This window comes from Gobio gobio, assembly GCF_949357685.1.
Source record: "Gobio gobio genome assembly, chromosome: 10".
NCBI lineage: Eukaryota > Metazoa > Chordata > Actinopteri > Cypriniformes > Gobionidae > Gobio > Gobio gobio.
Window position 1 is genome coordinate 52324395 of NC_137116.1, and position 14129 is coordinate 52338523.

Below are 14129 nucleotides of genomic sequence, written 5' to 3' on the forward strand. Positions count from 1 at the left end.
TGTGGGGCTCATTACCATATGAAAAAGTTGCAGGATGATAATTAAGCAGAATCTTTTTGAACATTGGTTTGTTTTTCTGTCGGGGGAATGGGGTCAGCTCATGAATCTGGTTCAGTTATGGCATTTCGCAACACGATACATCAGGAAATACTGCCTGTTTGCCAAAGCTGCGTCGTCAGCAATGCAGGTGCGAAACCAATATCCAACGTCTGGACAAACCACTTTGAGAAATGAAACGCAATCATAAATCTATGTTTAAGAGAAAAAAAAGGCTGAAAAAAGAAACCTTTTTTTTTTTTGATTTAGCACCTCTTGGTTGAAACCATGCTGTCAGGTTTACATCTGATTTTTCTATACTGTGAGTAAAGCCAAACGTACTGTGGAGGAAGTGGACTTAGCTCGGTCGCGTACATACTGCCTGTAAGATAACTCTGACTATCGTTAAGTGCAACTGCCCACCGGGGTGTTTTTAGCTAGACTGGTGAAGACAGTGCTAACACTAACGACGCCTCGGCCGATAGCCATATATCAGAAATCGCCCGTTTCGTTTCGTACAGCAGAACTCAGAGCCAAATGAGGCGCTTTGCGGTTTGTTTTCGTGGTGTGGTGAAACGGCATACTCTTAAAAGCACCTGTAACTTGTGAGGAACGGAGCGGAGTGAGTGGAAAAATAACTGTGGTGTTTTTTCAGTAGATACAGTAGAAGAAAATGTCTGTTTTAGATCCATAACTACATTTCAGTCAATGTTCTAGTTATAAAAGAAGAAAAAAAATCTGTCTCAGATAAATTGATTCTAATTTATTTGTCCGTTTGTCTCTTTATCCCAAATGTTTTAATCAATTTTATTGTAACAGACTTGTTTACAGTTTCAGAAATATATGGAGTTTATTAACGTGTCTGGAGAGCTTTGTGACTGACTGACTGGTTGATTGGATGACTGGTTAATGGGCAACTGCTATGCCTAGTCCTTAATTCTATATAAATATATAAATATATTTTGTATAATTATTGGACTGAAATGTTTTTTGTTTTTTTATTGATTAAATTATTGTTTTAATTCAGTTTTTAATGCGTTAAGTGGTTTGAGGGAGTCGTGAGAATGAGTCTAAAACGCTGGCTGCAATGAAGTGTTTTGTATATATTTGCACCTTTTTTTTTACTCTGTGCGAGGTTTTTGAAAGATTGGATTCTAACTTAATGTTCAAAGGACAAGCATGGTGTTTTTTGTTTTATTTGATTTTTTTGCTAATTAAAAGATATGTGGATGATGCTGTATATTTCTTGAATGTTTTTTTTTTTTTTTGTTCAATTGTTTTTGTATATATAATCATCTGCAAGGACTATTTTGTCTCAAGAGCTTGATGTTTTCATTCAAATAAAGACAAGTGTCTCAGTGAAACCTACGCAATCACTCCTGGACTCAGACAACCTTACACTCTTTCTGAATGTGTACATTGCCAGAACGCTGAAACAATTAGGACTTTTGTGCTTTTTAATTCTCTTAGCAAACATTTTGTCATTAGAAAGGTGCTTATGTTAGATGGCACCCAATTGAGTTTTGTTATTACCTGTAGACGTGTATATCAGAACAGGAATATAGATGTGAAACAGCACATTTCAGTGTGATGTGTCCTAATCAGACGCAACATGACGTTTCCAGTGACAGGTTATTTTTCTGTCCACGATGAAAGCAAAATTGCTGCAAAATCACAGCCAATCAGAGCATATTCAGAAGAACATATTCACGTAGGCCTATTTATATTTGAGGAAATCATGATACACTACTATTCAAAAGTTTGAGGTAAGTAGTTTAAAAAGTCAAGAATTCTCCCCAAAAAAATTACGGTTTCTGTTCTAATGTATTTTTGATTAAATAATCTTAAAAATCGTAATTCTTATGCAACAATAATAATATATCTGCAAGTAGCAATTAAGGGTCTAAGCTCACTAACTGCAAATTTAAGACATTTGTAGATGATTTTTAGGCAAAATGTTTGAATCATTAAATACAATACAATCACTTGTAATATGATTTCATTGCTTATCACTTTTGACCAGTAGGTGGCGCTGACACCAGATTGATGTAGTTTTTATTAGTGTGCGATGACATTGACATGCGCACAGTTTGATATCAATACAGCAAAGCCTTGCGGAGATGCATCCTCAGTTTGGCGTCATGCCATCAAATTTGTTGATCTGAAAAGATTGAAAAGATGATCTGAATCGAATTTGGTGAAAATCAGACCAGCGGTCAAGGTAGGAGAAGTTCAAGAAAGTAGGTTTTCAGAGAAATTTAAAATGGCAGACAAGAAGTTCGACTGACTATGAGATAATTGGTGTAATTTTTCTCTGTATGACTTGCGGAATCTATCAAGACCAGTTTCATTACAATACGCAAAACTAATCAAATAAATGTTTGATAAATTAAAAAGGTGACGCTGTCCCAAAACCTTCAAGAGTGCCTTCAAGGCATCGTGCCAAAGACACATGCCGAGTTTCATAACAATATTCCAATGTGTTCGTAAAATATTTTATGACAAAATGTCCGACATGGGAAAATTGGAAAAACAGTGCGGTATGCTTGTCTGGCTATCACCAGACCAAGCTCAATTTAAAATTGAACATTGCTCTGGGGAATATGCTATGTATTTTCTACTGCACAAGAGGCGTGATCAAAGAGCATAATTCAAATGACGCAATTGGATAGTCCTTCAACCAATCAGACCACAAGAGGCGTGATCAACGGGCATCAATCCACCGCTTCTCTATCCGTCATCGTGTTAAACCCACTAATAGCGCATCAGGTGGATAAGCCAGTCTGTGATTGGTTCCCACAAAAGTGTGACAGAAGCTGGATAAATGAATGTACAGGTTTCCAGCCTGAGCTGCAGGGTGAAATCAAATCGTCGGCAGATCAGGCTGGGTTTACCCATGCAGTCTAGTGGTACGCCGCACTAAGAGTCCAATCTTGTAATTTTTGACCAAACTTTTCAGAAGTTGTGTATGCAAAACATCCTATTTGTCATATCTCCTGACCAGTAGGTGGCGCTGTGATGAAACTACACACATACCCTCATGTCGTGCTTATGATGATATGTACCAATTTTTGTCTCAATATGCTAAAGTGTTGCAGAGATATAGCCTCGCATCCATATCGGCATGCTTTTCGTAGAAATTGTTTGCAAGGTATTTCACAACGGTTTGACTAATAAACTTAAATTATATACATTTATTGTCAGCATGATATGAAAATTATCTGATTCGATTTACATGAAAATCGGACAAACGGTCTAGGAGGAGTTTGAAAAAGTAGTTTTGTGGGGGGGGTTCAAAATAGTGGAACATCTTGAAAACCTACAAGAAAAACATAATTTTGCTTCTAGGCCTTGCGGTTCAAAAGTTATTAGCATAAACGTAAGTGCAACTTTGGACAATTGGTGGTGAAAGAGGGATCGAGTTGGAGACTCTTTTATGGTTAATGAGACTATTAATTGAGACTGTCCTCTTCCATAGACTACCATAGTAGAAGAAAACCAACATATACAATAGCTTGGCCCTTAAATATACTGTAGCATATCACACTGCAGAACAAGTCAATTTAATGTCAATTGCCTGTATGTTTAATTTTCCGATAGATAAAGCAGGATTATGGACTTCACTGTGGGTGGAGCTACCCAGAACAACATGATAGAAATACAAATCAAGCATTACCTCGTTGGTTTTTGAGGAAGCACAAATGTGTTGTGTAACACACGAGAATGAACCTCATTGATTCTTGAGGAAGCTTAAAGGGTTAGTTCACCCAAAAATGAAAATTCTGTCATTAATTACTCACCCTCATGTCGTTCGACACCCGTAAGACCTCCGTTCATCTTCAGAACACAAATTAAGATATTTTTGTTGAAAGCTGATGGCTGAGAAAGGCTTCAGATAGGCCTCCATTGGCATTCAGTACATTTACACTCACAAGACCCATAAAAGGCACTTAAAACGTCGTTACAAAGTCCATCTCACCACAGTGGCTCTACAATAATTTTACGATGCGACGACAATAGTTTTTGCGCGCAAAAAAAAATCTAAATAACGACTTTATCCAACTTGTTCTTGTCTTCCGTGTGTGCCTCCACGACGCATGCGCGAGAATATGACGCAGATCCGGCGTTCAGACACATGACCCAGAAGCAATTTGTTTACAAGCAGAGGCGCGTATCTAAGCTGTTGAATTCTACATTGATCGTGCTTTAGGTCTCGGCGTAGTTCTCAAAATGGGGTTAAAGTGTGCATTTCATGGATTCCCGAACCCCGGCGCTACGTCATATTCTCGCGCATGCGACGTGGAGGCACACACGGAAGACAAGAAGAGGTTGAATAAAGTCGTTATTTTGATTTTTTTTTTACGCACAAAAACTATTGTCGTCGCTTCGTAAAATTATTGTAGAGTCACTGTGGTGAGATGGACTTTGTAACTACTTTTTAAGTGCCTTTTATGGGTCTTGAGAGTGTAAATGTACTGAATGCCAATGGAGGCCTATCTGAAGCCTTTCTCAGCATCAGCTTTCAACAAAAATATCTTCATTTGTGTTCCGAAGATGAACGGAGGTCTTACGGGTGTCCAACGACATGAGCGTGAGTAATTAATGACAGAATTTTCATTTTGGGTGAACTAACCCTTTAAACATGCTGTGTAACACAATAATGAACCTCATTGGTTCTTGCGGAAGCTCAAACGTGCTGCGTAACACAATAATGAACCTGACAGGATTTTCATTTTTGGGTGAACTAACCCTTTAAACTCTGCTCTTGTCATATCACCTCAAACCTCCAACTCTCATTGAAAATGAAAGGCATCTGTTCACTTTGTCACTGCAAATCACTGTACCTTTACCAGGGGTGAACATGGCTCGCAGGCATGTAACCTTTCACGACGCATGCTAACAAACTTGTGTTAAAGTTGTCTTGTTTGCTTCTCCGTTAATTAGGACTGATTAGATCAAAGAGGTTTAGCCACCGGGCGGGATCTGAAGCAGATCAGACAGAGACTTCAGTCTTGAGGTAATTACAAAATGACAGGTAACACTCTATGCATATTCATACGCTAATTTACATTTTATTGGCTTAGCCAGCTCTTCTTTTTGGGGAAGTCGGGTCAAGCTGACATCTAGAGTCTTCAGCCCTGGAGAGATAAAGCACAGACTTTTATCAGTTGACTTTGATGGATCTCGCTGAGTTGAACTCGACTGCACTCTCCATGTCTTTGACCACTCTCATTTAGAGAGATTGCAAGACTTCTACTGTTTAAAGTAACATGAAATTACATTATTTCGCCGTGGTGCTCTGAATGACGGTTTTTGTGGGCATAATGACTGTTCTCTGTAAAGTTATTTCATGAGTCATTTCAGCAAAAGCCCAGTTCCGATGAATTAGTCGGAACATGCCGTTCTTGGAAGCATTAATTTGCTACATCCGATTATTCCACGAAATACGATGACCAGCGCCGTCTCCTGTTTGTGAAAGACGACAATCTGTCTGTTCAATCTGCTGTGAACATGTTCCATGATTTGTTTGCAAATCGGTGGCATGTCTCCTTGTTCTCTTTAGCCGAATGATATTTTGGAAAGACAAAGCAGCAATGGTAGAATATTTATGCCGCCAAGAAGGTGCAACATCTGAAGGGGATAAACAGAAAGAGCTGAACGGAAGAGCTGCTCCTGCGAACAAAAAGGAAGGATTACAGAAATAGAGAGGGGAGGAAAAAAGCGCACAGGCAAAAGGCAGGCCGCCTCTGGGGTGCAGAGCGTCTAAATAAATAATGCATACTGATGGGGGGGCTCATTAACCCGGCTCTCTCAATTCTGAGGGGACATGAAATGTGTTCCTGCGTTGCAAAGACTACACAACTGCTGCATGACACATTTTGTCTCATAAACACACACCTACAGCATGCAAATCAGGCAGTCTTTAAGATGTTAAGGTACAAAAGAACTGGCATTCTTCATTATCCAGTCATTTCAGTAGTTAGTAGTGTTTACCGAGGTAAGCGCGACTACATTAACGCTCATACTCAAGGTTAGGGATTTGAATAAACCTTTAACTAAAATGATTAACTAATTAGGATGACCAAACAACCTCATTTTTTGGGAACAGGCCAATGACAAAGATCTCACCTATACATCGCTTTATTGTTTTAATTTTAATAAGAAACAAAACAATTAAAAGTTTACATCTGTTCATTAAAGGTAGGGTAGGGAATTTCGGAGATGCTAGCAATAGACCTTTATCACAGCGGAATTGATTACCAGAAGTGCATGTCGAAGCAGTGTATCAATGCCCTCAGTTTAGTGATAAAAACAGTTTCTGACCAACTGTCTAGAATGACCATCCATCGGGTCTAGCGGTAGCACTTTTAGCATAGCTTAGCATAGATCATTGAATCTGATTAGACCGTTAGCATCTCGCTCAAAAATGACTTTCAAAACATGTTCTATTTTACACTTGACTCTTCTGTAGTTACATCGTGTACTAAGAGTTTTTGAAAGAAGAAGTATCTTATGCCCACCAAGACTGCATTTATTATAATAAAAAAAAACACACAATAAAAACAGTAATATTGCAAGATATTATTACAACTTAAAATAATGGTTTCCTATATTTGAATATATTTAAGTTAAAATATTAAAATGGAATTTTCAGCATTATTACTCCAGTCTTTAGTGTCACATGATCTGAATGATTTGAACAGGAATGATTTGAATACAAATCTTTTGTAACATTATAAATGTCTTTATTGTCAATCAATTTAATACGTCCTTGCTGAATAACATAATTCATTCCTTACTGACCTCAAACTTGTAAGTGTTTAGCAGCATTTTTTTTATCCTGTCATGATCAAACATGCAGTTTAGCTCTCAATCGGGTGAATATTCTTACAAAACTAGAGCCCAGTCCTTCTGTCTCTAAGTGTTCAGGGTCACATCATCGGATCTCAAAGAAGTAGATATAATAATGTTGGTAAATTATTCCAAAAACCCTCCCAACGATGTGATCGAAGCAGCCAAAGTGACCTAGAGGAGAAATCATGACCCCATTTATAATCTTGAAAGCAAGAGAGGTTCATCTCAATAAAAATGTCTGCTTTCATGCCCTGTGTACTCGGGACGGGTGTGTTGCTCTTTTTCCAAGGGCACCACCACATCTCAAATGGATCCTCTGCACTTTGCGTCCCCTCCATTTATTCAGAGCGAGATTTCAAACCGTACAGACCTGTCAGGATAGAAGGGGTCAGGGACTCTCCACCATAGCACTCCATCATCGGACGTCTAATTTAATCCCAATCCGGAGGCGTCAGACACTGCTTTGGAACCACTTTGGAAAATTAAAAACTGCCTGTCCCTCTTCCAGTAACATCTCTTGGCCAACCTTTTGCTGCTTAGCCATTTCAAATGTTTTGCATTTCATTGATTCAGCATGAGTTTCTCTTTCCTGTCTCCATCTCTTCTTGCTCCATTGATTTTGTGATTGATGACGGTCGACCCTTATGAGCAGTATTAGGGGTAACGTTGCACAAGTTTTTTTTGTAGATTTTAATTTAAATGGTTAAATTTTGGCTAAATCATAATATTCAAGATGCTTAAAAACAAGGTTGGGTTTTAGGTTTAATTTAATAATTCCCATTTTTGGTGAGTCCGAGTCTTAAATGAGATGTCTTGAATGAACATGAAGAGTTTGATGTGTGTCAGATCCCCGTCATGTGCATTCGGTCTTAAAGCCTAAGAGAAAGTCACTTACTGCTTTTGACTGAATAACTTTTGTATCTTCAATAAGGATTTATTTACACTATATTGCCAAAAGTTTTAGGACGCCTGCCTTTTCATGCACATGAACTTTAATGCCATCCCATTCTTAATCCGTAGGGTTTAATATGGAGTTGGTCCACCCTTTGCTGCTATAACAGCTTCAACACTTCAGGGAAGGCTTTCCACAAGGTTTAGGAGTGTGTTTATGGGAATTTTTGACCATTCTTCTAGAAGCGCATTTGTGAGGTCAGGCACTGATGTTGGACGAGAAATTCACCCCAAAAGTGTTCTATCGGGTTGAGGTCAGGACTCTGTGCAGGACAGTCAAGTTCCTCCACACCAAACTCGCTCATCCATGTCTTTATGGACCGACGCTTTGTGCACTGGTGCACAGTCATGTTGGAACAGGAAGTGGCCATCCACAAACTGTTCCCACAAAGTTGGGAGTATGAAATTGTCCAAAATGTCTCGGTATGCTGAAGCATTGAGGCTGCGTCCGAAACCTGAAAAATGCTGCTTTCGGAGGACACATTTCAAGTTAGGAAGGCATCAAGGCACGTCCAAATCTAATATTAGCTTCACTTCCTGTCTCCTGAGTAGGGTTGGGAATCGTGAGAAATTTTCCGGTTCCGGTTCTGGTTCCGGTTCCGCCTAACGATTCCGGTTCAATTAAAATTATTAAACAAATAGTGGTAAAGAAAAAAGGCACAATACGCAATTCAAACAATCCATTTTGTATTTATTACTTCCACTAAAATTAATTTACAGGTTGGCAATGTCAAAAAAGTCCTGTACTGTACATACACTCTAAAAAAAAAAGGTTCTATATGGCACCAAAAATAGTTCTTGGCTCGTAATCATAGGGGAACCTTTTTTAGTGCTATATAGCACCATTTTTGGTGCTTCAGTGGTTCTTCAGCGGTTCTTCAGAGGTTCTTCAGCGGTTCTTCAGAGGTTCTTCACCGGTTCTTTGACTAAGGTGCTATATAGCACCTCTGAAGAACCACTGAAGCACCAAAATTGGTGCTATATAGCACTAAAAAAGGTTCCCTTATGATTACGAGACTTTTTTTTTAAAGTGTATATTACAGTATTAATTAAGCCATTCTTGCAATACATTTTTTTTTTTCAAATGAACACCTCTGAAATTGTCTTATTACATTTTATCTCTCTGTCTCTGAATAAAACTAAGTTATAAATTATATTTATTAGTTATATTTATGAATTAGTTGTATATTAATTTAATAGTAATTCAGTTATTCAGTGAACTTGTAAATAATAAATTCAGCATTACAAAGGTAATTGTGCCTGAACGCTTACCTAAACCATGGTGACTCAACGGTTGACAAATATATATATTATATATATATATATATATATATATATATATATATATATATATATATATATATATATATATAATAGTTCACACTGATCACATTTAAATCTGTTGTTGTTTTGTTTAAATGTGCCTCTACTCATTTGCATAAAGCTGAGCAATTCTCAACGTTGATGCATCAACGACAGTCTCTTCCTGCCATCGTAAACGCTCATTGAAATATTAAATACTGGGTCTCTTTGTCACTGCAAATCTCTGTCAATGCGAACCACCCTTTACTTTATAAAGTCCCCAACACTGTGCATGAATAAGTCTCCAACACCGTTTATGAACAAAAACAGGTTGAACAGATGCCCCAAAATGGTGTCCAGCCAGCGAATCATGTCTGATGACAGATTTGCCTTCTCATATTACAATTAGTAGGACGGCTGCATTCAATTAGGCAATTGCTTTTTAAAAAGTCGCTTGTCACAGGTATTCTCGCTCAATCTTAATAAGAGCAGCGCATTCTGCCCGGCATCAAAGGCATTCCTGCCTAATTCATAAAATTAGCTTCACAAACAATTATTGTAAATTGCAGAAAGGGGAAATGAAGGAGTGACATTTTGTGTGAGTGCCATGAATGTCTCTGTGAAATATTTCTATTCAGGTCATGCAGGGAAGCGTTCCTCTGCTCACACAAACCAGACAGTCAATGAACCTTTTCCATTTGCAAGGGCAACTGAATATGCAACCGCTGTGTCAAAGGGGTGTAGAAATCATAAGACTGGACTTCAACATTGACATACTGTGTATAACACTAATTAAGTTCTGTTTGTGCAATGTGTTTTTGCATGGACAAGTTTTGGTTTCTATTGTATTTAGGAACACATTACCATGGCATTGCTAGTGCCACTTTAAAATGGCCGTTCCTTATTTATAGATAAGAGCGATTATTAAAGGAGTGCTAAAACACTCATTTGACCTTTATTCTAAACTGCTCTGTCCCTCCTTTGAAAAAACGGTCTGATGCTTTCCGGGTTGTATGAAGCCAGTCCCTCAAAAATACGCAATGGGCTCAGATTGGATAGCTGGCCCAGTGTGTTGTGATTCGCTAACCACCTAGTGCACGTTTGTCGGAAACGTCACGCCCCTTACCTTTACCGGTAGACTGTGCTTTGAGTAGTATTAGAAACAATGGCGTCAATAATACCAATATGAGCCCGAATCAGACCCAGACAATTTTAGTGAAGATGATCGAGCTGAACCTGTTCAGTCCTCAAGAGTAAAGACTGCGGATCTGTAGTGATCGCTACTGAATGGCACTGTTACTTTTGTATTTTTAGAACGATTATAGCCAAATATCTGTCGCAAGAACTATTAACCCAAAACGAACACTAAACTTTGGCTTTACTAGTACCCAAATCAAACACAGAACCATATTTAGCATGCCTGTAGATAAACAATACATAAAAGCTCTGATCAAAGAATAATTTACACTAATGCCAAGTTCGCTGTTGAGATTAAAAAAAAAATTGTAACATTAGGTGTTCGTCGGATAACGTTGAGTATGAATGAGCATTTAACAGACTGGTTTGCAGAACAGTGTTGTCACCTGTGTACTCCCTTGCTACAACGTACAATTAACAATATGAACCATTACAGGAAAAGACATCAACGAAAAATAAATCAGACTTACAGGTTGTGGTCCGTAAACAGCTTCTGTTTTTAAATCCGTCTTTCAGGACAAGCCGTTGTGTGAATCCTGCATTGAACTCGCGAAGATTGTGGAAGCTTTCCTCTGTGAAATGTGCAGCGGGAGCCGTCGTGCATCCACACACTGGCAGTGTTTGTCTCGCGCAGCTGAACCGCGGCTTGTGTATTGCAAAAACAGACGAATATTGTCCATTATGTCACATTTTCCAGTCTTCTCCTCCGACCCCTGTCTGTCTCGTGCTTTGATTTATGATGGGCAGCATACCTATATCTGCTACAAATGCGACCTGTTCCCCTCTGTCTCATACACACATGCATATAACATTGTATGTTAAACGCAGTACAACGCACCCCCGTCCCTAGGAAGGCTGAACAAAGTGGAACTGTAATCCGGATGAAAATAACAGCGTTTCATCGGCATTGCGGCAACAACACTCCAGCCTAACTATACCACAACAAAGCTTCCCCGTGGCGAAACAAAATGGCCTCGCCCCCCCTTATTTAATATTCTCGGAGGAGGGGTTTATGTAAATATTGAGGCTGGTGATGTCAGCAACCCTGGAGGAATGTCTGTAGTCGCCTGCTGGCCGTTTGCTGTAGTCCTTAGAAACTTATTTCTTTAAAAGCAAATATCTCCCTTTGCTTTAAACTTTGAACGTTGTAACTTTGCAGATGTTGTTTATGCTCAAACAGCAACATTACACGCTAACTAAAGTTAGAAAAGAGAAATTGTGGTTTACCACCCCTTTAATATTTTATCGTTCTAGTTATCGTCCTTGGTGTGAACGCATCTTCTCAGGTTAGACACCATATTGAATATTATTTGGATGAACAGGGACATCAGTCTTTACAATAGTATGCTGTAATGTGCTGTATTTAGGTTTTAGATCAAGTAATTTTGAAACTTATGTATATATTTAGTATGGATATTTGGGTAACACTTTAGTTTAGGGTCCAATTCTCACTATTAACTAGTTGCTTATTAGCATGCATATTACTAGGATATTGGCTGTTTATTAATACTTATAAAGCACACATTAATGCCTTATTCTGCAGGACCAAATTTTACATGCCTTAATCCTAAACTTAACAACTACCATAACTGTTAATAAGCAGTAATTTGGAGTTTATTGAGGCAAAAGTCATAGTTAATGGTTTGCCAAAACTAAAGTGTGACCCATATTTAGATATGGATAATGGATATTGTTGGTATTTTGGTTGCACAAAAAAACTGTATCTGTTATTACAATAATCTATTTATTGCCTTTCTTTAATTCTCATATCAATATTGATAGACTTCTAATTCATCTTGATAGTATAAACCAATTTCACGTGTCTTGATTATTAACGTTACTGTAGTGAAGCAGAGCAGGACGAGTGTTGTGGAGCTGAGGAACCGCTGGAGCGATTGTTAATAAGATGAACGCAACACACGCCTCGCGAGCAGCGGGACTTTTATTATGCCACAGTCGCCACTTCCGCTCCTCCGCTCATGAGTGTGAGGTAACGCAGCTCTGATGATCATATTAGACACATCTGAGTGTGTTGATGATGGGATGACGTTACTCTGTGTGTTCTCTCAGCGGCTGCTATGACACTTGTTCACACTGCAGTGAGAGTAAAGCTTTTCTGCAGAATAAAACCGGAAACTGATGGTAACGCAGATATGACGTCATCGACAGGCGACGCCCTCACACGTCCCGGTTCCTTGTTTAAAATAGCAATTTACTCACGATTTACAAATAGTTGGAAACATTTGGGATATTGTAAGTACTCAACTTAACAAAATATATAACACTGGCCTAGTGGTTTTTGGATATTTTACTGCAAAAATGTTACATAGTGCACCTTTAACCTGGTGTTATTAGAATAATAATCACCTCAAATGAACTCTGACCTTCATTATCGTCAAGCGTGTAATGTTTATAATTTTTAATTTACCTGATTTGAACTCAAACTCAATACGAGCAGCTGTAAACAAGTGAAATAAGGCTCTCAAGAAGAAGAACTAGAACTTACAGACCCAAATCTTAGACTCCAAAAAAAAAGAGTACAAAATTTTGAGGGTACATTTTTGTACCTCTAAGTCAGGGTTAGGCAAGTTCGGTCCTAGAGAGCTGATGTCCTGCAGAGTTTAGCTCCAACCCTACTAAGCCACCACAGTATAAAACTCATGGCTCCCAGCATGCATTGCAGCATTAAGTATGTCACCATTGTTGAGATTCATATGCTGATTCTTGATATCTGTGTGCGTCTAAACTTTTTTCCCCTTAGAATGTATTTAAAAATCAGAATTCAGAATGCCTGATCTGTGGCAAGAAAGTATTGTTGGTGAATACTATTTATTAACGTTTTTAGTCAGTGATGAGTTTACTCAAACATTTTTCTACATGATCATTTTTGTTTATAGCTTTTTTATTTTAACATATTATGTGTTTTATTAAAACTGTAACAAAAACCACAAACTCACATAAAAAGCCAAGAGTCAAACTGGCCAACTAAAGAGGGGGTCTTTCAGGGGTCGGAGCCAAACTCTGCATGACAGCGGCCCACTAGGACCGAACTTGCCAACCCCTGCTTTAAGTGATCCTAAGGACCAATTGTGTACCTTTAAAGGTACAGTTATATGTTTTGTTCCCCAAGGAACAAAATTGTACCTCCACTGTACCTTTTTTTCTGAGAATGTAATGTGTCCCTCAGTCAGTGGTGTACAGTAAATGTAATCAGTTACTGTACTTAAGAATCTTTTTGGCTACTTTGTCATTTTACTGAGTATCAACTTTTACTCTCAACTTTTACTACCAAAATTTTACTACTAATTTTTGAATGAGTATATGTATGCTTACTCTTTACTCCAATAGATTTGTGATGAGTAATGCAATTACTTATTACATTTTGCATGGCACCAAACTTCTGCTGTAGTTTATTTCTGCTACAAAAGAAGGGATATTGGCATCTACAGGGCATTGAAGGTACTATAGTGTGCGTTTTGCCCTTGATCACCCAAACTAGTCAACAAGGCTACTTTACCCGAATACAGGTGCATTAGCATGTAGTTGTTAATGGCAGGTGTTTCAAATATAAGATGAGGACATGCAGCCGGTGATGAGGCCCAAAGCAGTCTAAGTGCAGGCTTTGATTTAATTTTACGAAACATTTTTTTTTTTATCCGTTATATTAGAGCATTTTGTTTGTAGACGTTTAAGAGGCTGTGTCAATTGCAATTTTGGATGTTCATTTTATCTTGATTTTAGAAAATAAACATGTGATTGCTCTCCTCACTAATCATCTGTTTCTTGTT